The sequence below is a fragment of the Zalophus californianus genome, chromosome 7, assembly GCF_009762305.2.
Source record: "Zalophus californianus isolate mZalCal1 chromosome 7, mZalCal1.pri.v2, whole genome shotgun sequence".
NCBI lineage: Eukaryota > Metazoa > Chordata > Mammalia > Carnivora > Otariidae > Zalophus > Zalophus californianus.
Window position 1 is genome coordinate 23,040,493 of NC_045601.1, and position 23,501 is coordinate 23,063,993.

A 23,501-nucleotide genomic window follows, 5' to 3' on the forward strand; every position below is an offset into this window, starting at 1 on the left:
TTCACCACTAAGACATGATTGTTAAAGTTGTGAACAAATCTTCCCATTAGAATTTATACATGTTGGGTAAGAATAAACCAGTATTGTGCTTCCGGGTGCAATTAAAATTTGAACTGGAGTTCACTGCACTCATTGCAAACTGGCTCACAGATGTCATAAAATAATCAAAAGCGATTGTGAAAACAGGTAAAAAAATAGCTTTTGATATTCATGCTTAAGAGCTCTGTCCACTTAGAAGTTGAAACCCTTAGGAGTTCAACAAAGGTTGATATGAGAATGAGAGACTTGGGGCGCCTGGGTGGCTCAGTCGTTAAGCATCTGCCTTCGGCTCAGGTCATGATCCCAGGGTCCTGGGATCGAGCCCCACATCGGGCTCCCTGCTCCATGGGAAACCTGCTTCTCCCTCTCCCACTCCCCCTGCTTGTGTTCCCTCTCTAGCTGTGTCTCTCTCTGTCAAATAAATAAAATTAAAAAAAGAAAGAAAGAAAGAAAGAAATGAGAAACTTTGGTTCCTTTTCCAGTCCTTCCAGGCTCCCATCCCTGAGGACGTGGGTTAATGAAGGGCAGCATTCCACACACAGGGTGCCAAAGAAGAGAGGTTCCTTCTCTGCGATTTGGGCAGCTCTTGATTGGAAGGGAAGAATCACTTCATTGTTCTCTCTCCTGTCTATGCTCTGTCCTGATATTGGCCACCTATGGGGTGAAGGTAACTACTGCGTTTATTTTCAGTATAGGCGTCTGCGCTCGCTTGAGTTTAGGAAGGATTTCTTCTCTTTGTGTTCCAAGTGACGTGTGTTTGTGTGCACTCATGTGTAGCTGGTGCTTTTGCCTCCGTGCCAGTTACAGCTGTGCAAGATCCAGACAGCAGCTGTTTCACACTTCATCCTAAGTCTTTGTGCCCACGTAGTGTAGGTGAAGTCTTTTTTTACCCTCTTTTTCAACTAATTATACGCCTTGCCTGTGCAACTGTTATTATTTCACCAGCATCTGCGAAACCGAGGTCATTTTTCTTTTAAAATATAGTCAGAAAAATAGCAGAAATAAGCCTGTTTTGAGAGCTTGTGTGGTGAAGCAATTCCACTAAAGGAAAGCGATTCTCTGGATTTGAGCAGAAAGCATGGCATTTTATCACCTGAAACTTCTAGGTGATGAGGAAACACTGGCATATGGGCTTACTTTTTGAATGGAGTTTAAACTTATACTTGATAGGTTTCTTTTAGTAAGAATTAAATACACTAACAATCTTGACTTGGTCAAATGCAGACATCTAAAAAGTACTTCACCTACTACAAAGGTTCGTATGATGGCTTTAAAAGACCATGCATTCATTCTTGGTATACTTTAGTGACTTTACTTACAACAAGAATTTTAAGTGTCTTTTTCATCCATGCATTTGATTAGTTTTTAAACTTAACTGATAATTAAAACCACTTAGATATTAAAGCATCAACATCAGAGTTTTATGTTGTAGAGTCTTACTTAGCTACAGAAACATGACAGGACTTTACCTCTTAGTATTATAAAAGTGTAGAATTCTCTAGTAAATTAAACAGCAAGTGGACTCTGTCATGTTTTATCTCTCCTTTATGTATTGCTAGTGAATTTTGTCTCTGTAATATTCCCTTATTATGGGGTGATTCTTTTTTTTTGAAACTTAGGGTTTTGCTTATGATGCTTTTATTTTTTCTTTTGATGATGTAGTTTTTCATCCTTCATACTGGGTTTGGGTATATTAGGAAAAGGAACAGAAGCAGTGAATCAGTGAAGTTTAAGTGAATTAGATCTAAATACTATATACTTTACATATAGTTCTTTTTTTACCCCTTCATATCTATGTGGCCAAGACTTGGGTGTACTTGTGGTTCCTTTAGGAAGTATCTTTGAAGTTTCTATTATAAGCGTGGCAGAGCCTGACTGGCTGTTCACCAAACCTGCATCCTGTTCTTCTGGGGCCCATAGTTAGATTGCATTTCACAATCTCTCCTGCAGTTAGTGAGCCATGTGGCTGAGTCTTAGTGGATGGAATGTGAGTGGAAATGCTGTGTGCCTCATTAGTGCCTGACTCCTAAAACCCGCCCAAGGATGACCCTCCATGTCTTCCCCCTCTTGCCAGCTTGAAGCCGGGTAATCATGGTGGCCTCGGAATCCTTGTTGTAGTTGGTGGGCCATAGGGGCTTGGGTTCTTGGATTGAGAGGAGGCATCCATCAGGACTCTTTTGTACTGCTATTGTGAATAAGCAACTATGCATTTTAGATTTTGTTTGCTATGGCAGCTAATAGTAACACATTAACAAAATACAGATAGAATTCCAGCCTCCAAAAGCCTCCCATTCTAGTCTGAGAGATAAGTACATCAAAACGATGGCACATTGTGATGAATCATTAGTAGGGGATCACAGAAGACTTGGGATACCTCAGGGAGGAAGGATATACTTAGACTTAAAGATGAATAACAATAAACCAGATACCTCCCTGTATCTGTGAAGTATCAAAATCCTAAGTTAGAACTTAAGTCATGACACAGAAAGCCTGTGGTGAAGATACCTATAAAACAGTGACTGAGAAGGGTTGTGAATGTAGCATTCAGATCTTCCCATGACCTAGTGATTTCCATTTTAATATTATTTCCATATATGTGGATTCGTTTAATTCTTAAAATATCTAAGGAAGGTAGCAGGGCAGGAATTACGATGTCCATTTTACAGGTGGAGAAACCAAGGCCCACTAATTTTAAGTGATTTATCCAGAGCTACATAAACAGGGGAGCTGAGTTAGTGTGCTGAAGGAGAGGGGCCATGGATCAGTGGGAATATTGGGGTTCCCAAGTAAAAGACAATTAGTTTAAAATCCTCTTTCCGACATTTACTATCTGTTTGGCCTTTGGCCTTATCGAACCTTCTCAGCTGGAAAAAAGTTGTTTCAATGTTCTCATGAGAATTCAGTGAAATAACGTATTTTAAAGTGTACTGGTACTTCTGTAGCCCAGTGTTCTTTTCATGTTATCCTATAGCTGTGGCTCTCTGTGCCCCTCGTTCTCACTTTCTTTGATACTGGCCACTGCTTTAGTGCCTAGTTGGTGAGCTTTAGTGCCGATCTGCAGACATCATCCGAACAGTATGGAAGGGCAGACTGAGCCACTGTATGAGCCATCTGGCCGGCCCTTGTGTATGCCTGTGGTTCTCCACGCCACACAGTGAAGGTGCTCCTGCCCGCCTCAGTCTGTTCAAAGTGGGGAGGCTTCTCCATAATGATCACTATGTAACCAGTCTTTGTCAAACAATGCTACTATTTACTCGTTAACATGAAGCAGCAAAGGATATGATGGCTCTAAAGCTATTGTTTGGTAGAGATGACAATTTCTGTTTGGATTGCCTGTAGTTAACTCAGGGAGAGACACTCAGTACTCAAACAGAAGGATATTTCCAGTTTGGGGAAAGAGAATCAGTTCTTTAAATTCTTTCTGTAGACATTAATACTTTCCATGCACTTTTTGGAACTTTTCTTCCTAAATCTCCTAAATTCTCCCTTTTCTTCTCCTTATCGTCTCTCAGGATATTGAAAGGAAGCCACTTGTAAGATTTTATCTTACGGTTTTAAATTTAATTGAAATTTGAAAAATGGAAAAATTTGAAATTGAAAAGCAAGTTGAAGTCTTTCTCATCAAATAGATGCTCTAAGTATTAAGAAAATGTGTTCTTTTTATAAATTTTCATATATAAATTTATTCATTATGATCAGTCATGCCTTTCTTATCTCTAAGCATATTGGGTATATATAGAAATGAAGGCCAAATACTTAGATGCTTGAGGTGAGTCTCTTGGAAAGGACTCAAATGTTTCATAGAGAAACGTAAATCAAGGGGAGCTGCCATCTGGCAATTGGAATGCCACCTTATTAAACTCGAATTCTGCACTTTGTATGGTAGAGGCAAAGGTGCCATTTAATAATGACTAATATATCATCAATGTTCATTGAAGGTTGATAAGTATCTAAAAATTGCAGTAATGGAGACACACTTCTGCAGCTGAATGTGGTGACATTTTCTCTCCTAGGTTCTGTGCCTCAATTATTTGTGAGTGCTTAAGACAGTTTTTTCACACCAGTCAAATGCAGACATTTTCCAAGTTGGTTTTTTTTTTTTTTTTTTTTTTTTGCTGCCATCCAGTTGTGTTGCAACCCAGACACTAAGTCTGAAGAAAAGGGAAAATATTTGCTGCTTAATCAGACTTCTGGGAAAGTTCTTGGGCAACAACAAGGTTTTTAACATATTGGGGGGGGAGGGGTGGAAATTGACTTTAGCTGTTTGACCTGCATTTGAAGAGAAGCCATTATTCATTGACATTAAGTGATAGGTGGATTTTCTTTTGTTTTTGTTTTTTTTTAAGATTTTATTTATTTATTTGACAGAGAGAGACACAGCGAGAGGGGGAACACAGTTGCAGGGGGAGTGGGAGAGGGAGAAGCAGGCTCCCCGCTGAGCAGGGAGCCCGATGCAGGGCTCGATCCCAGGACCCTGGGATCATGACCTGAGCCAAAAGCAGACGTTTAACGACTGAGCCACTCAGGTGCCCCAGATAGGTGGATTTTCATGTACAAGGTGAAGGTGAATAAATTTCAGACTAATCAGTGGGTCTGGGTCAGGGGCTGAGTGTCAGGGGCTTGGCCTTGATGTATCATTCCTTACTAGCCTGCAAGGGGACTGTTCTCTCCTGCTAACCAGGTCTTAGCCCAGAGGTTTCCCCACTTTCTGGTGTCACTAGTTTGCCCCTCTACCACCCTGAACTTCAGCTACAGTTTCAGCTTGCACGATAGGAAGCCAACTGACAGAGCTCTGATGTTTGGAACTTTGATAATTTTTTTGGCAGGGTGGGGTGGGGTGGGATTGCTTTTAGCAAGTGTTAATTTTCCAACTAATTAGTTGATTTTGAAACCAACCACTAGTGACCAGAAATTCATTAATTTTCAGTTACTATTCTATAGGGTCAGAGGACACAATGCTCAAAAAGATAATGCCTGATGCATTCTCTCTCTCCTTTTTCTTGGTGTTTTAGTCCCTCATGGAAGCATGTCTCTCCCTGAAGTTGACAAGATTCATATTCCCATGTGCTTTTTGAGAGACTTAGGTGCTCCTCGTGGGCTGCTCTGGGGACCTGGATGACTTTCTTTTCTTTCTTTCATTTCTTTCCAAGAAATGAGTTATATTTTATGGCTAATCATTTCATATATATATATATATATATATATATATATATATATATATATAATGCACACATACAGAAATTCTTACATCGATACTCTATTTAATAATTTTTACTTTATAAAAAACAATAAAAACAGGGTCCTGAGATTGAGCTCCAAATTGGGCTCTGTGCTCAGCTGGGAATCTGCTTAAGGGTTCTCTCTCTCTCCTTCCCTCTGTCCCTCCACCTGCTTGCTCATCTCTCCCTCTCTAAAATAAATAAATAAATCTTTAAAAAAATTGTAGGGAATCACTGACACCTTTAAAAACTCTTAAATATTCATTTTTGCTTAGTGATACTTAGTCTATAAAAATGATAGGGCTCTGCCTTTAAACACACATAGCACATTTACCCTAAGCTTTTTTTTTTTTTAATGTTTTGACCGTGGCCTTTTTGACTGTTGTCATCCCTTCTCTTCAAAGGTATTAACAATAAGATCCATTTTTTCCCCCCAGAAACTGGAGAGAAGTGAATAGGAGGGCAGTGTAGTGAATAAGGTTGTTGGAAACCTTACTTCAGTATCTGCTATCATGACTTGTTTCATAAAATAGATTTTCCTTTTTTTTTTTTCATAAAGAGAAGGGGACGGAGGGTGGAACTCCTTACTTATAAGAAAAAAAGTAAGAGAAAAGAAACAATACGGGCATAGTACTCAGAACCCAAAAACATAAGCACATCATATGGAAAACATTTATAAATAGTACCTCCTCACCAACGGTTTACTATAAATGGAGGGTGTTCATATTCTTGTCAGCTTATTTTCTCTGACAAAAACATCTCAAAGAAAATTTCAAATGACTATATTGTTATTTGGTTTGATTTCTATGAGACACAAGATAGAGTAAAATAGTTAACACTTGAAAATTCTGGAGAGGGAATTTTTATTTTTTTTATGTTTTTAGGCATTGACTAAACTTGATCTACACAAATGAATCCAAATTGAATTAAAATGTTTAGTTCTAAATTGTTTCACAATTTGACATGGAACAAAGGAAAGAGTTGTTAACTCATCAAAAGTAATACATTTGAAATACTTTCTTCAAAAGGACAGTAATTGGGACTTTAAGCTAAAATGGGCACAAATCATTTAGACAGTGAATTGAGATGATGTCACCCAACATTGTAAACAAAGGGCTATTCCGGAATGACAGTTTTCCTGTTGTGCACGTATGTGCTTGCTGTGCCCGAAGAGTATGTACATCTATGTGTGGAAAATCCTTCCCTTTGTTTCTGATGTTGTCAAGAGGAGTGTTATAAATAATTCTGAATTGAGCTTCTCAGTAATAGTAGGCAGTGTCTGTCAAACATGAAAGAAGATTTTCATCCTGAGAAGCCACGAGAAGTTTTCTCTTCCTTTGATTTGGTGGTGAAGAGAGGAAGTCAGGAATCTCTTTTGTCATTGATACTAGGGGGAGAGGGGCCAGCCTCATGAAGAATCTGACACACAGAGGGGAGAGAGTCAAAAGAATCTCAATAAAAGAAACCAAATCCTGAAGCTTTCATAGGTCTCTGGATCAAGCTTGGCCCGAAAGCACACTACCCCTGGACTACTGAGAATCGTGAGTCAACAATGTTAACCTTATTGCCGTAGAGAGTTTGGGTCAGGTTCTCTGTTCTTTACTATCAAAGACATCACACAAATGCCATGATTAAAACACCTTGGTTGGGGGGCGCCTCGGCGTCTGCCTTCGGCTCAGGTCATGATCCCAGGGTCCTGGGATTGAGCCCCACATTGGGCTCCTGGCTCAGTGGGGAGCCTGCTTCTCCCTCTCCCTCTGCCTGCCACTCCCCCTGCTCATGCTTTCTCTCTCTCTCTCTGTATCTCCGTGTCTTGAATAAATGAATAAAATCTTAAAAAAAACAATACACCTTGGTTGGGGTTTCCCACTTCTTAGATCTACCTGCATGCCCATGAAGAAGGCGTGACACTGAGGGAAGCTGAAGTTTGTACCGTTTTTCACCTGGATTCCATTTTTTTGCCTCCCTTATTCTCTCAAAATGGGCTGACCTTGATGAACCATTCAGCAGACCCATTAGTCTATTGTGTAAACGTTTTCTGACTGGTTACTGTGTTGGTAGAATTTACTCAGGGCACTCGGGGAAGTAGGAAGTATTAGGGCTCAGGCCTTCAAATGTCTTCTGTTTTAGTTTCTTCAGCAAAAAGCTGCTTTGTTCATTAGTATCCACAACGACAATATCTACTATTTGGTGATTTAAAATTGACAGCTGATTTTCGTATGTCATCTCAATTGTTGGCTTACTAATAGAGGGGTAGACAAGTGGGGCCAGCATCTTTATTCCCATTTTACATATGAGGAAATTCGAGCTTAGATAAAGGAAGGGAAGCCACTCAAGGTCAATCCACGGGAGAGGGGGATCTTAAACCTGTGTCTTCTGCCCGCAAATCCCACACATGCTCTCTCAAAACTGGTTTGTAGGCTCCATTTGGTCCACAAAAGGAGCCTTGTATTGGGAGACAGGAGACCAGGGAGCTGCCCACTGATTTTGTGATCCATGAAATACTATTGTGACAATGGTGTAGCCTCTCTGAGCCTCGATTTCCTCAGGCTCTTCTTACATTAGGAGGATATTATGAGGGTGAAATGATAAGCTTTGAAAAATAACATAATGTACATATGCCAGGTAATATTCAAACATTTTCTTCTCTATATTGGATTGCTACTTATCAATTCAAAGAAGTATTATAATCTGCCTATTCAAATAATTTACACCCATGTTAAAATCAGAGAGCAGATGCTGCGATAAAATTAGTTCTGGCCCTTTGTCTAAGGCCCTTAATGAAATCAGCACAAGCCTGATAAATTAAACAATATGATAAAATATTTAATTTTGCAGTCTTCTCTGTGTTCTCATTTGCTCAATTGCTTTTGCTTATTTTTCTCTACTTTTGTTTGTTTTGACGAGAATTTGTGCTAAGGAAGAATTCTTAATGAGATTTTTAAAGCAAATTCTTTGCTCTTCAGTGATGTATCAGAGAGGATGAAAGTGAGATATAACAAATATACAATATAACAACATCAGTAAAAGGGAGTCAGTGAGTTAAGACCATTTGTGGGATGGCAGATTTTGGCAAACTGCTCTTAAAGCTGAAACAAAAGCATATATTTTTTTATTTCTTATAATGTTTGTCAAGGTGAATTATTTCTGGCTGCATTAGTTAAATTGTGTTCTTCAAATTATTTATATGGGTGTGAAGAATGTAGAAATTAGGCCAGTATGTCCATATTGGATATTGGTCAATGTTGACTGAAACCCAAAATTAGGAATCCCACACATTCTGTAGCATCTGGATTTATTTGAAAACAAAGATCAAATTAAGTCACATATAATTGGTTAATCAAAATGTCACTAAAGATGGTTTTTAGACTCTTAATTCATTGTTTAAAATTTTAGTAACATTTAGAATAGTTGATGCTTAGAAGTAGAGGTTGATTTAAGACTTGAAATATTTTCTGATCAAACGGATTCTAAACTTGCTCAAGTACATGTGTCCAAATCTGATTTTATACCTTATGGATGTTCAACAAATAAAAAACATTCATCCAACCCCCTCAGTACACCATACAGGATTTGTGTGTAGATCTGCCAATGTAAGTTATCTCTGTCCAAGAATATGTCAGATGCATTTACCATGTCTGCCACTGAGCCTTGACAGTAGCTGGAAATTTGACCATGTCTCAAAGATAATATAATTTGAGCATATTATTTCCATATTATTCATATGCAATTCCTTAGAGAAGGAAAAATAATTAATGTTTCTCTTGAGTTGTGTTATATGTACCTTTGCTGTTATATTTATGAAATCCTTTCTTTTCTTGGAATCAATACAGGTGAAAACAGAGGGAAAAGACAAATATTTGGGGAGTTTCCACATTACTTTTTATATTCCTGGAACCAATTAGTTTTCAAAATTGTGCTGCCCAAACACTATTGAAGTATTCAAATAGATTTAATTTTAGAAACAGTTCCCAGAGACATTTATTATGTCTTTTGTTATCATTCCCATTATTGAGGTGTGCATGTATGTGTGTACATATTAGTAAGTGTGAGTACGAGACAATAGGAAACAAAAGTAGGAATAGTACTTGAGGCAAGAAATGATGTTACTGTCAAAATACATGCCAGGAAGGCCTGTGTACTTCCTAGAGGAAGGCCCTAAATTTAGAACTTAGCTTTCTAGCAGCCATCCTAAAGAGGAACACTAAATAGGCTTAAAATGTAGTGTCTATAAAACCAGTTTTCTTTTCTTTGTTTTTTTTTTTTTAAGATTTTATTTATTTATTTGACAGAGAGAGAGACACAGTGAGAGAGGGAACACAAGCAGGGGGAGTGGGGGGAGGGAGAAGCAGGCTTCCCGCGGAGCAGGGAGCCCGATGCAGGGCTGGATCCCAGGACCCTGGGATCGTGACCTGAGCCAAAGGCAGATGCTTAACGACTGAGCCACACAGGCGCCCCTATAAAACCAGTTTTCAGTAAAAATAAAATTCATCTTGATACTGACAACACATAAGTTTCTTCCACATGTCGTCACCTTTGACAATTAAAAATTATAAATCACACAACTCTTTAATTGCTAAATAAATTAGAATAGACACCTTGCCTTGTCTATAGTAGCCAGCAACGCATAGCAGTGCATATTTTAGTAGCCATTAAATTGGGGGAAAAATGTGGCATAGAATCATCATCAATTTTCTTCGATAATTTATTGATTAAAACATTGAAAAAAATCACCTCAATCACTAATGATACCATAAAAAGTGAATATCTAGGCCACCAGTAATATTTTCTAAATGTTGACAGAATGAAACACAGCATGACTATTGCAGTATTCTGCTTTAGGTAGTAATATAGAATTATGAGATACAGTATCTTTGATTGCTAAATCTCTTCCTCACTGAATACCCCCTTGATCTCATTATCTTTTTAAAAATAAATTTATCAAGTACCTACTATGATAGACATCCTGGTTACAACAACCATGGTTGGGAGGAATTTTTTTTTTTTTTAAGATTTTATTTATTTATTTGACAGAGACAGAGACAGCGAGAGCAGGAACACAAGCAGTGGGAGTGTGAGAGGGAGAAGCAGGCTTCCCGCCGAGGAGGGAGCCCGATGTGGGACTCGATCCCAGGACCCTGGGATCATGACCTGAGCCGAAGGCAGACGCTTAACGACTGAGCCACCCAGGCACCCTGGGAGGAATTTTTGTTTTCATTTTCTGAATGAAGAAAGAAGGATAACAAAACACTAAATAAATTGTCCAAGATTTCATAGCTGCCAGGTATTAGAACTGGCACAGGAGTATGGATTTTCTGATTCAAATTCTAGTGTTCTTTCCATGACATCTTTTATCCCTCGTCTCAACAATTTCAGGTGCTTTTGTAAAACTTAAATTATCATGTTAGTCTGCTCAGTATAAAAGAGACCTCTTCAGCTGTGGTTTTGAAAAAACAGTAAAAAAAAGAAGTATACAAATTTTTTTTAATTGTCTTAAATCTCCTGTTCATGAAGAGTGACTTATAGTTCATCAGCCTCAGAGTTTTATTGAAAAATAAAAGATAAATGTAATCTCTTACTGTATTATTAGATATGATAATATCATATTATTTGGATATATTTATCAACTTAGATACATTTTGCATATATTCTGGTGTAAAACCCTCTTTTTAAATAGTCTAATAACAAATAGTATTCTTCCTAAGACTGTTAAATACATTAAGAACTCAGGACAAATGGATGTTTAAACTCATGAAGCTTTCACCAACTCTATCTCCCTCTCCTACCCCTCATCAGATGACCAGCCTTCTACTTTTCTGAGCAGATTAAAAACATCTTCAGGGAATTTCTCCTTTTTTTTCCCTCTCTCTCTCTGTTTAAAGGGTTCTCTTGCTTCATTATTTCTTCTGTCCTTCCAGTCTAAAACAGAAAAGTTTCCATTTTTTCTTCTGAAATTGATCCCTTAATCTATGCTTTTTGAGTTTCCTTCTCTTTCCCACTTTTCCAAGAGTTTATTCCACTATTATCTTATTACATGGATCTTTCCGCCTTAGCTTCTTATCTCCCTTGTCTTAAAACAACTTCTCAATCTTGATTTTTTTTTTCAGGCTCCATATTTGTAGAAATTTGCTCAAAAAGGGATGGAAAGAGATGAGCTATTAAGTATGAACTTTCTAAATTATCTCTGTGATTGTGGCAGTCTGCTCAGAACCTCTGCTGGCTCTCATTATCTACCAAATAAAGTTCCTTTATAGTCCACCACCACCTTTCCTTCTCAGCCCGTATTCCATTACCTCAGTATGTCAAATAGTCCAGTCACTGTTTCTTCAACATCCCTTGCTCTTCTCTCTTGAACAGTATGTTCACATTAAATGCCTTTTCTCTGCATCTCTACTTGCCAAATCCTAGCCTTTCAGGGCCTAAGACCATGTTCTTAAAGACAGCTTTCCTGAACTATCTTTTGTTTCTGTGCATCCATAATACCATTTTATGCCTCTGTTGCTTGTGTAGCTTGTTTATGTGGTTTTCTTGTCTAGTAGACAGTCAGCTCTTTGAAGGCAGGAATCTTATCTTACTTATCTTTGAATTCCACACCTGGACATTATTCTTAATTCAGTTTTTCTTGGTAAGTTTCATTGAAGTTGATCTAAATTTCATATATTATATAATATATATTTTACATAATATATATGATATTTAAATTACATATATATTGTAAATAAAACAGTAATATCTGGATTCAAATTCAAATAAATATGACATTTACATTCCAATAATATTTTATTTCATTTCATTCATTAGTTTATAAAAGCTTTGGAAAAAATGTCATTTGATTGAGTGCAAGGGCCTATGGATGGAATTCTGGAATTATCTGACAGAGTTTACCCAAGAGGATCTTATAAACACCTGCTTGAAACTTCAGTATTTTTCTAGCCTTAAACTTTGTGGGCAATGATACAATCCAAGATGGGGCTGAAAATATGAATGCCATTCAGAGTTTATCAAAGTGTCAGGGGAGTACCTGAATAACCACATAGCATAGGTAATTTTAAAGGTTTTCTGGTTACTTCCTTTGGGTAAAACATGGCTTCTATTTGAACCACGTACCTCTGTTGAGGCTTACTTGGTTGTTCAAGCCCTTTTTGATCATGAGCTTTCTTGAACTCCAGTAGTAACTGAGTGAGGTTCAGGATATTCTGAAGTCTGTGTGCTTTGCTGATCCAGGGACAGTGCTAAATCAAGATGTGCTCTTTGACTTACTGAAGTTGTACACCTCTACACTGACACATGGGTCAATTTCCTCACTCTGTAAGAATTTTCAAGAGAGGAGATAGAATTGATTATTTCAGCTGCTTATTATTAGAGGCAGACAGGGCGCATCTGGTTAGATTATATATATATGTCATAGGCCTTGCCTTGATTTCTTTCTTCAGGGATCTTTATTGTCGGTAGAGCTAATGTAGGAAGACTGAAGATGATTTTTTTCACCTCACACCTGAGAATTGGTTGTAGCATGAGATATGAAATGCAATTCAGATTTTCATCTATGCATTCATTTCTTTTGGTATTATTTCCATTGACATGGGAGGGTCTACTGTGAGAGATGGATTTTCCTTCAGGCAAGGTCAGCCTGTTTTATGCATACTTATAAAATAATGCATATTTTACGATTTGTTTTCTCCATTCTCTTTGTTCTCATAATCCGAAATTAACATTGGCCTTTATGCTAATCTTGGCACATCCAAGAGTGAAAGGAAAATTGGAGAAGGAATCATTACTTTACTTACGTATATCTGTAGCAACCAAAGAATAAGCATAAGCACTGAAAAAGGTAAAACTTGAGAACACAATATATTGGAATTATGACTTTGTTGTTGTATTTCTTATTAGAGTATAGTAGCCAAATAGTCCTCCTTTGGTTTTATCCTCCAAATATTTAGTTAGAGTAAATATTTAAAATAGCTTGGCAGGAAGTGGTTATTTACTTACCATAATAACATTAAAGAATATAATAGTAGGAATTGAAAGGAAGGGGAAAAAAAAAGAATTGGAATATAAAAATAAAAATGTATCACAACCAAGAAAACAAAAAAAGACATTTTTTATTTTAATTCCAGTATAATTAACATACAGCATTATATTAGTTTCAGGTGTATAACATAGTGATTCAACAGTTTTATACATTACTCAGTACTCATTGTGGTAAGTGTACTCTTAATCCCCTTCATCTACTTAACCCATCCCCCCAGAGACCTCCCCTCTGGTAGCCATCAGTTTGTTCTCTGTAGATAAGAGTCTGGTTTTTGGTTTATCTCTTTTTTTCTTTGTTCATTTATTTTGTTTCTTAAATTCCACATATAAGTGAAATTATATGGTATTTGTCTTTCTCTGATTTATTTTACTTAGCGTTATATTCTCTAGATCCATTTATGTTGTTGCAAATGGCAAGATTTCATTCTTTTTTATGGCTAATAGTCCATTGTATGTATATACCACATCTTCTTTATCCATTCATCTGTGGATGGACACTTGGGTGGCTTCCATATCATGGTTATTGTAAATAATGCTGCTATAAACATAGGGGTACATATGTCTCTTCAAATTAGTGTTTTCATATTCTTTGGGTAAATACCAAGTAGTGGAATTACTGGATTCATATGATAGCTCTATTTTTAATTTTTTGAGGAACCTGCATACTGTTTTCTGCAGTGGTTGCACCAGTTTGCATTCCCACCAAGAATGCATGATGGTTCCTTTTTCTCTGCATCCTCATCAACACTTGTTTCTTGTGTTTTTGACTTTAGCCATTCTGACAGATGTGAGGTGATATCTCATTGTGGTTTTTATTTGTGTTTCCCTGATAATGAATGATGTTGAGCATCTCTTTATGTGTCTATAAGGCATCTGTAGGTCTTCTTTGGAGAAATGTCTGTTCATGTCTGCTGCCCATTTTTTAATTGGATTATTGGGGTTTTTTGTGTGCTAAGTTGTATAAGTTCTTTCTATATTTTAGTTACTCTTTATCAGATGTGTCATTTGCAAATATCTTCTTCCATTCAGGAGGTTGTCTCTTAGTCTTACTGATAGGTTCATTTGCTGTGCAGAAGCTTTTTACTTTGATGTAGTACCCATAGTTTATTTTCGCTTTTATTTCCCTTGCCTCAGGAGACTTATCTAGAAAAATGTTGCTATGGTTGATATTGGAGAAATTACTGCCTATGTTCTCTTCTAGGATTTTTATGGTTTCAGATCTCACATTAGGTGTTTAATCCATTTTGAGTTTATTTTTGTGTATGGTATGAGAAAGGAGTCCAGTTTCTTTTTTTTGTATACTGCTATCCAGTTTTCCCAACACCATTTGTTGAAGAGACTGTCTTCTGTCCATTGCATATTCTTGCCTCCTTTGTCAAAGATTAATTGACCATATAATCATGGGTTTATTTCTGAGTTCTCTGTTCTGTTTATGTGTGTATCTGTTTTTGTGCCAGTACCATACTGTGATTACTATAGCTTTGTAGTATATCTTGAAATCTGGGAATGTGATTACCTCCAGTTTTGTTCTTCTTTTTCAAGATTGCTTTGGCTGTTTGGGATCTTTTGTGATTCCATACAAATTTCTTTTTAAAGATTTTATTTATTTATCTGACAGAGAGAGAGAGAGAGGGAGAGAGACAGCGAGAGAGGGAATACAAGTAGGTGGAGTGGGAAAGGGAGAAGCAGGCTCCCCGCGGAGCAGGGAGCCCAATGCAAGGCTTGATCCCAGGAGCCTGGGATCACGACCTGAGCCAAAGGCAGACACTTAATGACTGAGCCACCCAGGAGCCCCTGATTCCATACAAATTTTAGGATTATTTTTTCTTGTTCTGTGAAAAATGCTGTTGGTATTTTGATAATGATTGCATTAAATCTGTGATCACTTCAGGTAATATGGACATTTTAACAATATTTGTTCTTCCAGTCCATGAGCATGGAATATCTTTCCATTTATTTGTGTTGTCTTCACTTTCTTTCAGTAGTTTATAATTTTCAGAGTATAGGGCCTGCTTGGTTAAGTTTATTCCTAAGTATTTTGTTATTTTGGGTGCAAGAAATCAGACAAGAAAAAGAAATAAAAGATATACAAATTTCTAAGAAAGAAGTAAAACTTTTGCTATTTTCAGATGACATGGTACTATATGTAGAAAACCATAAAGACTCCACCAAAAAACTATTAGATCTGATAAACGAATTCAGTGAAGTTATAGCACACTAAGTCAATATATAGAAATTTGTTGCATTTCTATACACTATAAAGAAGAGGCAGAAAGAGAAATTAAGAAAACAGTCCCATTTAAAATTGCACCAAAAATAGTAAGATTTTTAATTATACAAAACGTCTAATCGGTCCTGCCCTTTTTAAAAACCAAGGCAGCATACACCATTCTGCCAGAGAAACAATAATTATGGAGATGGGGTTACCATATCTCCACAGGCCTCCTTGGTGAAATTTTGGTATTATGAACCAAGGGGCATACCTCCATTGGCTGTCAGTGAAAGCTATCCTTGCTTTGGGGAAGATGATGGCATAATTTGACTTAAAATTCTTAACTTAAAAATTTTTTCATTATAAGAATATAAGAAACTTGATAACAGAAAATAGCTTTTGCTGGAAAATGGTTGAGAATTAAATATATTTGTTTTGGATACAAAATGATGTACTATTTGTAGAAATTGATTATTTTGACAACTAATTTTGCTACCATTTACTCATTTTGGAAAAACTAAATTTTTATTGAATTTACTTTATTTTCTGTAAAAATCGATAGCCAGTTCAATGGGAGCATTAGTTTTTAGCTACTCTTATTTTCTGTTTCTTTCATCAGTTAGTTTTATAGTGTGGATGATAAACGTTTTCGCTCATTCTAAGTTCAATGCTATTTATTCTTCAGTTTTCATTCCTTTCATTCAGTTTCTGCAATAAGGCCAGATAAATAAACTTTCAATAAGAGGAAGTAGTCTAGAGAGTGGGAAATAATTGACTTGAAAGTTTGAAGACCTAAACAATAGCCCAAACCCATCATAATGACCTGTTAGGTCCTTAAGGAAATCTTTTGATTTCTCTGGTTCTCACCTTTTTCTTCTGTTAGTTGACCAATGGATTGAATGATTTCTAAAATGTTTCACAGTACTTAATACTCCCTGTATGATTTACAATAGACTCAAAAAGTAATGGTGATAGAAGTGGATAATTTTATATCTGCTCCTAAAACAAGTTAGTCAGATATGACTTATTTGTTGCCAGGTACGTGGTCAAGAAAACAAATCTGAGTTGCCACTGTGATCTTGGAAAATCTGACATGTGCTTAGGAACACATGTGGGGAGAAGTTTGCACTGCTAATATCAGATGATCACAGCCCAGATGCAAAGTGAGGACTAGAGAGCACTATTCGATACTGAATCATCAAAGAAAGATTAAATTATGTTCAGGAGACTCTGATTAACTCAAGGAGAAGCCTAATGTACTTTGGAAAATAATCACTAGCAGATGTTAAAACAAAAATCATTTTCTCTGTGGTCTTTACCTAACCATAAGGTTGTATTAACTAGAACATTAACATTTCACCACGCCAAAAGTATATACAATTAGAGAGAAACTGGAATGATAGAATCTTATATTTTTATTTCATCAAACAAGTGTATTTCTTTTTCTTTTTTTTTAAAAGATTTTATTTATTTATTTGACAGAGAGAGACACAGCAAGAGCAGGAACACAAGCAGGGAGAGTGGGAGAGGGAGAAGCAGACTTCCTGCCGAGCAGGGAGCCCGATGCGGGGCTCGATCCCAGGACCCTGGGATCATGACCTGAGCCAAAGGCAGACGCTTAACGACTGAGCCAGTCAGGCGCCCCAAGTGTATTTATTTTTCAACCTAACATTGAGAACTGTGTACTTTTGTATATTAGCATAGTTTTCTTTAAAGATTTAATATCCATTGCCTCGCTAAACCTTTCCTAATTCTGTTGATAGAACTGACCATTCCCTCTTTTGTGGTCTCCCTGTACTGTGTTTGTATTTATGTCAAAGCACCTAAAAGAGTTTGTTGAACTTATTGTTCACGAACGTTTCCCTATTAGGCTCTGAAGTCTTAAATGGAGAGCTTGCCTCTCCCTTTTTGTATTTTGTAAACTTAGCCCATTTTCTGGCACATAGGAGGCATTGATAAATGCCTAAAAGTGTCATAAAATAGTGGGAAAAAAATCTAGTTAAGGAGGCTTAAATTATAATCCCTAAATCACATGTGCCTACTTTTTTGGTTGTTTTTAGAAGTATTAATTTACACAATGTTTTATTTTGTATCTTGTCTGTGCCCCAGCACCTACTACCTGGTGAGAAGCAGCAATAGACCACAGGTAGCTCTGGGGTCATTTTTACAAGAAGTTTCTAGAACCAGAACCCTAAACAAAAATACAAAAGAGGTGAATTTGACTCAGTTTGCCCCAACTTCCTCTTGTGGAAACTCCCTTTTCCCACACACATTTTTTGACTTTTCAGAGTCTCTGCCTTGTCCCAGTAATTAATTGTCCCATGTTCCAAATAGTACTACCTTTTCCTTTTCCTATTTGTATCTCTTTAACCCCTTTTCTTCTTCTTTACATTTCAAACCTAGCCACAACTTTCATTTTGATTTACAAACTGTTTGCAAAGATTTAAGCCTACAGTCATCGCACGGATCAAAGTGTGTGTTTGTGTGTGTGTGTGTGTGTGTGTGTGTGTGTGTGTGTGTGTGTGTGTATTGTCACCACGCATGCCTGCCTTCTCTCCCACCTCCCAGGCACCTCTTACCTTGCCACACCAGACACTGGGAAGTAGAACAAGGGGCCCATTTAGAGCTTTTTTTTTTTTTTTTTTTTAGTGGGGAAGAGATGATTCTCTTCAAAAAAACTGGTGGAATTAATAAAGTGTATCTTGAACATGCATTTCTCTTTAAGTACCCTTCTCCCATCTTTACCTACTACTTTGGAATTTCTTTTACTACTATTAAATATAAGTCTCTCTTCTCTAGTGTGTGAATAGCAGTGTTCATGTCATATTTAAACACTTCTTTTAAATGAGAAACATAAGGATCATATTTGTTTCCAGTCCTATTTGCCATTTTTTCATAGAGTAGATGTGAATAATAATTATTTTTAATTGTGACGACTCTCATCTAAAATGCAACTGGTTTATCTTATCAGCTCTTCTATTAAAATTATGATCTAGTGTCATTTGTTTAACCTCAGAAAAAAAACAAGAATGATGGAAGGTAGTTACATTTGCACAAGAAGTTTGCCAATAAAACTTCAACATTTTGCAAGATTCATCAAAAAGTCATATTAAACCATTAAGCCATAACTTGTCTTAAAATAATTTGGAAGAATAGAGAATTGAAATAATAAAAAATCCTACCAATAATGGATATTTTAAAAATCTATCTATCTATCTATCATCTATCATCCATCTATCAATCATCTACTATCATAGCTTAGTGTGTTCCTTGCTTGGCTTAGTGACAATACCTTGTAAGCATCCAAGAATAAATATCTAATGCCAAGATTTTTTAAGAATAGAAAGGTTGAGAAACCACTGGGACAGAAACAGTAATGTTCAAATTTTCCAAGTGTTTTGTTACAAACTGGAGATGAGGGAATTGGAAAATATTTTTGAGGAACTCTCCTGTAAACCTGTAGGTGACAGAAAGATCAGTCTGTACTTTGTTAGTAAAGTGAAAGATAATTTTCACTCCATATTTAGGAATGAATTTTAAATGACGTGGGGATATTTAACAAGATCCATTAACACTATTTCCTGAAATAAAATTGTTAGTTTTATTAAATATTAAAGTTTCACTGCTTGATGATTTCTTAAGAATCTAATAACCTAAAAGTAAAGTTAAAGAAATGAAAATCTCTTCTCTTTTATCCCATTGTTTAAGAGTATACTGTGTGACCTCTTGATTTCTAGGAAATATAAACATGGTGTCACACTACATTCTCAAGAGCTATTTGAGGAAAGATTTTTCTTATTTTTTTGAAATTCTTTTTTTTTAAAGATTATTTGTTTATTTATTTATTTGAGAGAGAGAGAGAGAGAGAGCACACAAGCAGGGGGAGTGACAGGCAGAGGGAGAGGCGGGCTCCCCGCTGAGCAAGGAGCCCAGTGCAGGACTCGACTCCAGGACCCTGGGATCATGATCTCAGCTGAAGGCAGATGCTTAACCGACTGAGCCACTCAGGCGTCCCTGAAGAAAGATTTTTCTTATATTTTGATAAAGAAACTGAGGCACAAAAACTCACTTAAAATTAATGCAGAAATCATTTTCTGTGATGGTTATCTTCATGTCTTTATGCTAATAGTAATAACTGCCTCCCTTGTAGAGGCCATTACTGATTCTAATTTGCAACAAAATTATTTGTGTAAATCACCAAAGTTGGTGTCATATCTTTCATGTTAATATTGCCCAGATTTTTGCTTTAAAATCACACTAATTACCTGGGAAGTTTCTGTAAGGTAAAATATAAGTGTAATATCCTTGCCATTGATTTTTTTGTTCTCCAAGGGAAAACCAAACATTGAAGAGGTCATGAGTTCTAAGTCGGGTGACAAAAAGAAATTTTGAATCCTCTTATTGAGTGAAAAGAGGGATCTTCTTGAATCTAAAATTCCAGATCTATGTGCATGTCATGAGATAATATCCATTATTAGAAATTTCCTATTTCTAGTAACCATATCCTGGAAAGTAAGCCTGGAAAAGCAGAGTCGGAACTGGGAACATTGCCTTGTCACAACTTGTCTGAGGGATACTCTTGTGCTCTGTTTTGCCTGTGGAAGCTGTTGGCAAGACTGAGGAATTCTGGGTTTGGGAATGGTTGGGTGCCTGTCTATAGTTGCAACTCAGTTGGAAGGAGTGGGTGTACGTGCTGGCCTTCTGAGGGTTATGTTCTCCTTCCCCCTGCTTACCTCTTAGTTCAGTGACTATGGGATTGCCAGTCATAGGTAGTCACTGAATACTACAAGTTATTGTTCCCTATAAATAGTTATGTCTTTAGAATCTTGGCCCACTTATGTCATGGGTGAATTTTGTTCAGAGTGTAAAATAGCTCAGTGATTTATTAATTTTCTTTTCCTGAGGGATGCCATACTTTACTTTCGATTAGCTCACATTGCCAAAGTATAGTTGTTGTTGTTGTTGTTGTTGTTGTTTTAAAGCACTTTAGCTTGTTTTTTTTTTAAAGAGGTGTTATTTGGTTTGTTAAAAATATAGATATAGTTAATTATCTTATAGAATATATGTCTTTTTTTTTCAGTGTTTAATCAGTCATGCTCTTTGGCTTTGATGAAGCTTTCAATTTGGGGGCTAGTAGAGCTTGTCATCATTCTTCAGTACCAGCAAATGGTTGATTTGAGGCAAGAACATAGTTTAAAAAAGAAAATAAGTCTGGCATTTGCTTAATAATTTGCCCTTTGCAGCAAGGGAATCTTATCTGACCACCCACATTCATCTGGCTGCTGACGAGGTTCTTGCTTCAATTGCAGAAGCTATTTTCGTACCTTTTGTGTCTTTTGAGGAACCAAGTAGGCTTCCTTGCTTGTAATGATTCATGTCTCAAAGTGCACAGGGTGTCCTAAAGTGCCACTGTGGTGGTGTGGAATGGAGTGGGGGTTAAAGCAAACTACTTCCTTCAAGCACTTTGAATGCTCACATCAGGTGGTATTGGATTAAGTCCCATTTTGCCATGTCTGGAGTCATTAGTCCTTCCTGTGAGACACTAACTTGTCTGGAAGGAAAAGCAATATTAAAAAAAAAAAAAGAACAAATATACAATAACTACCTAAGGGTAGTGTAACAGTATTTTTATATGGGCCTTTTTGTACTGGGAGATAAACCGTCTAAAGACGGTTGATTGATGAATCTATTTGGATTAAGTCGTTTGATGGACTTTCCATGCCTGTCTTTGGATTAGAGTTGGGTAAATATTAATTCTAAATATGAGAAAGTCCCTTTCTTTATTTCTTGTTAAGTCTCAGGATTTTAGTTTGGTTGGTTTTGGCTTCCTATTTCAGAAATTAATTTTAGCACAGAACATAACATTGCTGAAGTAAACTATAGAAAAGAATTCGCTACAAGGTTATCTGAGACTTCGTCCTGTGGAATTTAGTTGCTGATGCACCGCAAGAAGTTTGATGAGAATCTCCACTTTAAGGCAGGACTGTGTCATGCGCTGCCCTGGCATAATTTCTAGTTCCACTATGTTAAGTTATAACCCTACCATTATTTTCCTCATTGCCTCCCCTTTTGCTAGTATAGGCAGTTCTTTTTTGAATACAAGTACTTGTTCAAAAGATTGAAACTGTGTTAAAAGAGATCAAATTTTTTTCTTCAAAAAAAATGTCTTCTTGAGAGATCCACTTCCAAATTTTCTTTCCTCAAGGAAAGCAGTTTCTGTGAATGAAGAGTATGGATGCCTCTTCAAATGACTACAAGTGCCATCGTTTAAAAAATCTTCTTGTTCATTTTCTAGATTCCCCGAAGTTGTGCATGAGTTCCTGTAGGAAGAGTTGGCATCGTGGAAGGCACCGATGGTTGTGATGCCGTGTTTTGAAATGTGGATAACAGGTTAATAACTAAAATTTATTTACTTTATTCTAATTGTTTTTACATTTAACTTGAAAAGCAGTTTTGGCCTATCATGTACCTGTATGTAAACCAACTTTGTCATTAAATCTGGGAGGAAACAATGTATATGCCCTCTAGAGAGAAAAGGGTTGTGAAGGTTTTGTTTTGTTTTGCAAACCAGTTTTAATTATAATTCCCTTAATTGAGATAACCTCATTTAAGAGAATTTCTTTCCTTTCTGGCAAAGTTTATTGTCATGTAAAATTCTATCTAGTGTATCCTAATTATTTTGGTTATACAATGGGTGAAACAAAATCACAATTGTAAAAAAAAAAATGCAAAAAACTTGTAGAATAAAATATTGAAAGTAGCAGGCTACGGTCAAAATAAGTCATAAATACCTTGACAAAATATGCAAACTATACAAACATCTGCAGTCATGCCCTCAGTGTAGCCAGCGTGGAAAAATATATAGTTTAGTTTTCCATTAGGTTTTAAATATCAAATTGGATTTTAACGTATGTCAAATTAGAGGGTAATCATCAAAATATTTTTACTTTTCTCCAAAAGATCCCTCAATTGCTTGGCAAGGTTTTATATAATATACAGTATCCTCCTCGTATTGGCAACTTGCTTATTTTAGGGAGAACTAAGGTTGTTATTGGGATTTTTACTAATAAAAGAAGCATTTATAATGAATTTGGCTCTCAGCAAGGTGCCTTTTTTTAATCATCCTGTGGAAATAAGTCTGTATTCAGCTGGACTCTGGCAATGGTCACAGTTTTTTTGTAGATCTTTTTTCCCCTTATCCAGTCCTCCTATGTGGTAGTGATTTGTGAAACCATCATTGTGCCCCGAGATGCTCATGTATTTCTTAAAATATTTGGTAATTGATCTCTGGCATTTTAAAAGCAAATATATGGAAACGGCCTCTAAAGTTTTATTCAGTAATTGCAATTTTAAGATGTGCATATTTGTTTGCAAGTATAATATCCCCCCAATTCTCAAAAAAAGGCCCAATAACCACTTTGGTTTTTTAAAAATGACTTATTATTAAAATTTTGGAAGTAGAGAAGTGGTGTTTGTTGCCAGTCATTTTATACCATTATTATTTAGGATGTTATTATTTGATGCGCACTTGACTTTTGCCACCACACAAGTAATGATTAATTTCCTGAGGTAAAGCTTTTTTCTAAAATAGTGTTTTTCTAAGCAAAAGATCCCAGATTGACAACCCTGGATACTGTAAGCCTTTATTCATCTGCATAGCAAGCCTGCCTTCCTGCCAATCCCACCCAGCTGTTATCCTGAAGAGACCTCTGTTGAGGTTCTATACGAGAGGCTGTTTCGGTGCCTTTCCTTTCAAGGCCTGTCTGAGGAAATTATTTAGCTGGGTGCCAAATTTATTTGAGTGGGACTGTGAAAAGTGGCCAAGGGAGAGGGCACACTTTTAGAAAAATGGTAACTCTTCCATGTAGTAGCCACGCAGAGGATAATATCTTTTTCAACACTGTCCCCCTCTGAAAAATGTGCTTAAGCTGCCAGGCAGTGCCTGCCTTTACTGCCTAAAGGGCTCCTACTGGCGGGGCACCATCCACAGGAAACCCCAG

The 23,501-nt window shown here is 36.7% G+C and overlaps 1 protein-coding gene across 5 annotated transcripts in view; it reads left to right on the top strand.

Moving 5' to 3' along the window:
• Window positions 1–23,501, top strand: part of HIVEP2 (HIVEP zinc finger 2) — a 205,601-nt gene that overhangs the window by 152,397 nt on the left and 29,703 nt on the right. For 3 of the 5 annotated variants that reach the window (XM_027601253.2, XM_027601256.2, XM_027601252.2), the window contains exon 3: window positions 21,797–21,891. The gene's annotated coding sequence lies outside the window, so the exon portion shown is untranslated. Of the gene's footprint in view, window positions 1–6,649; window positions 6,800–21,796; window positions 21,892–23,501 lie in introns of all 5 variants that reach the window. The other 2 variants (XM_027601254.2, XM_027601255.2) reach the window with 1 other exon arrangement.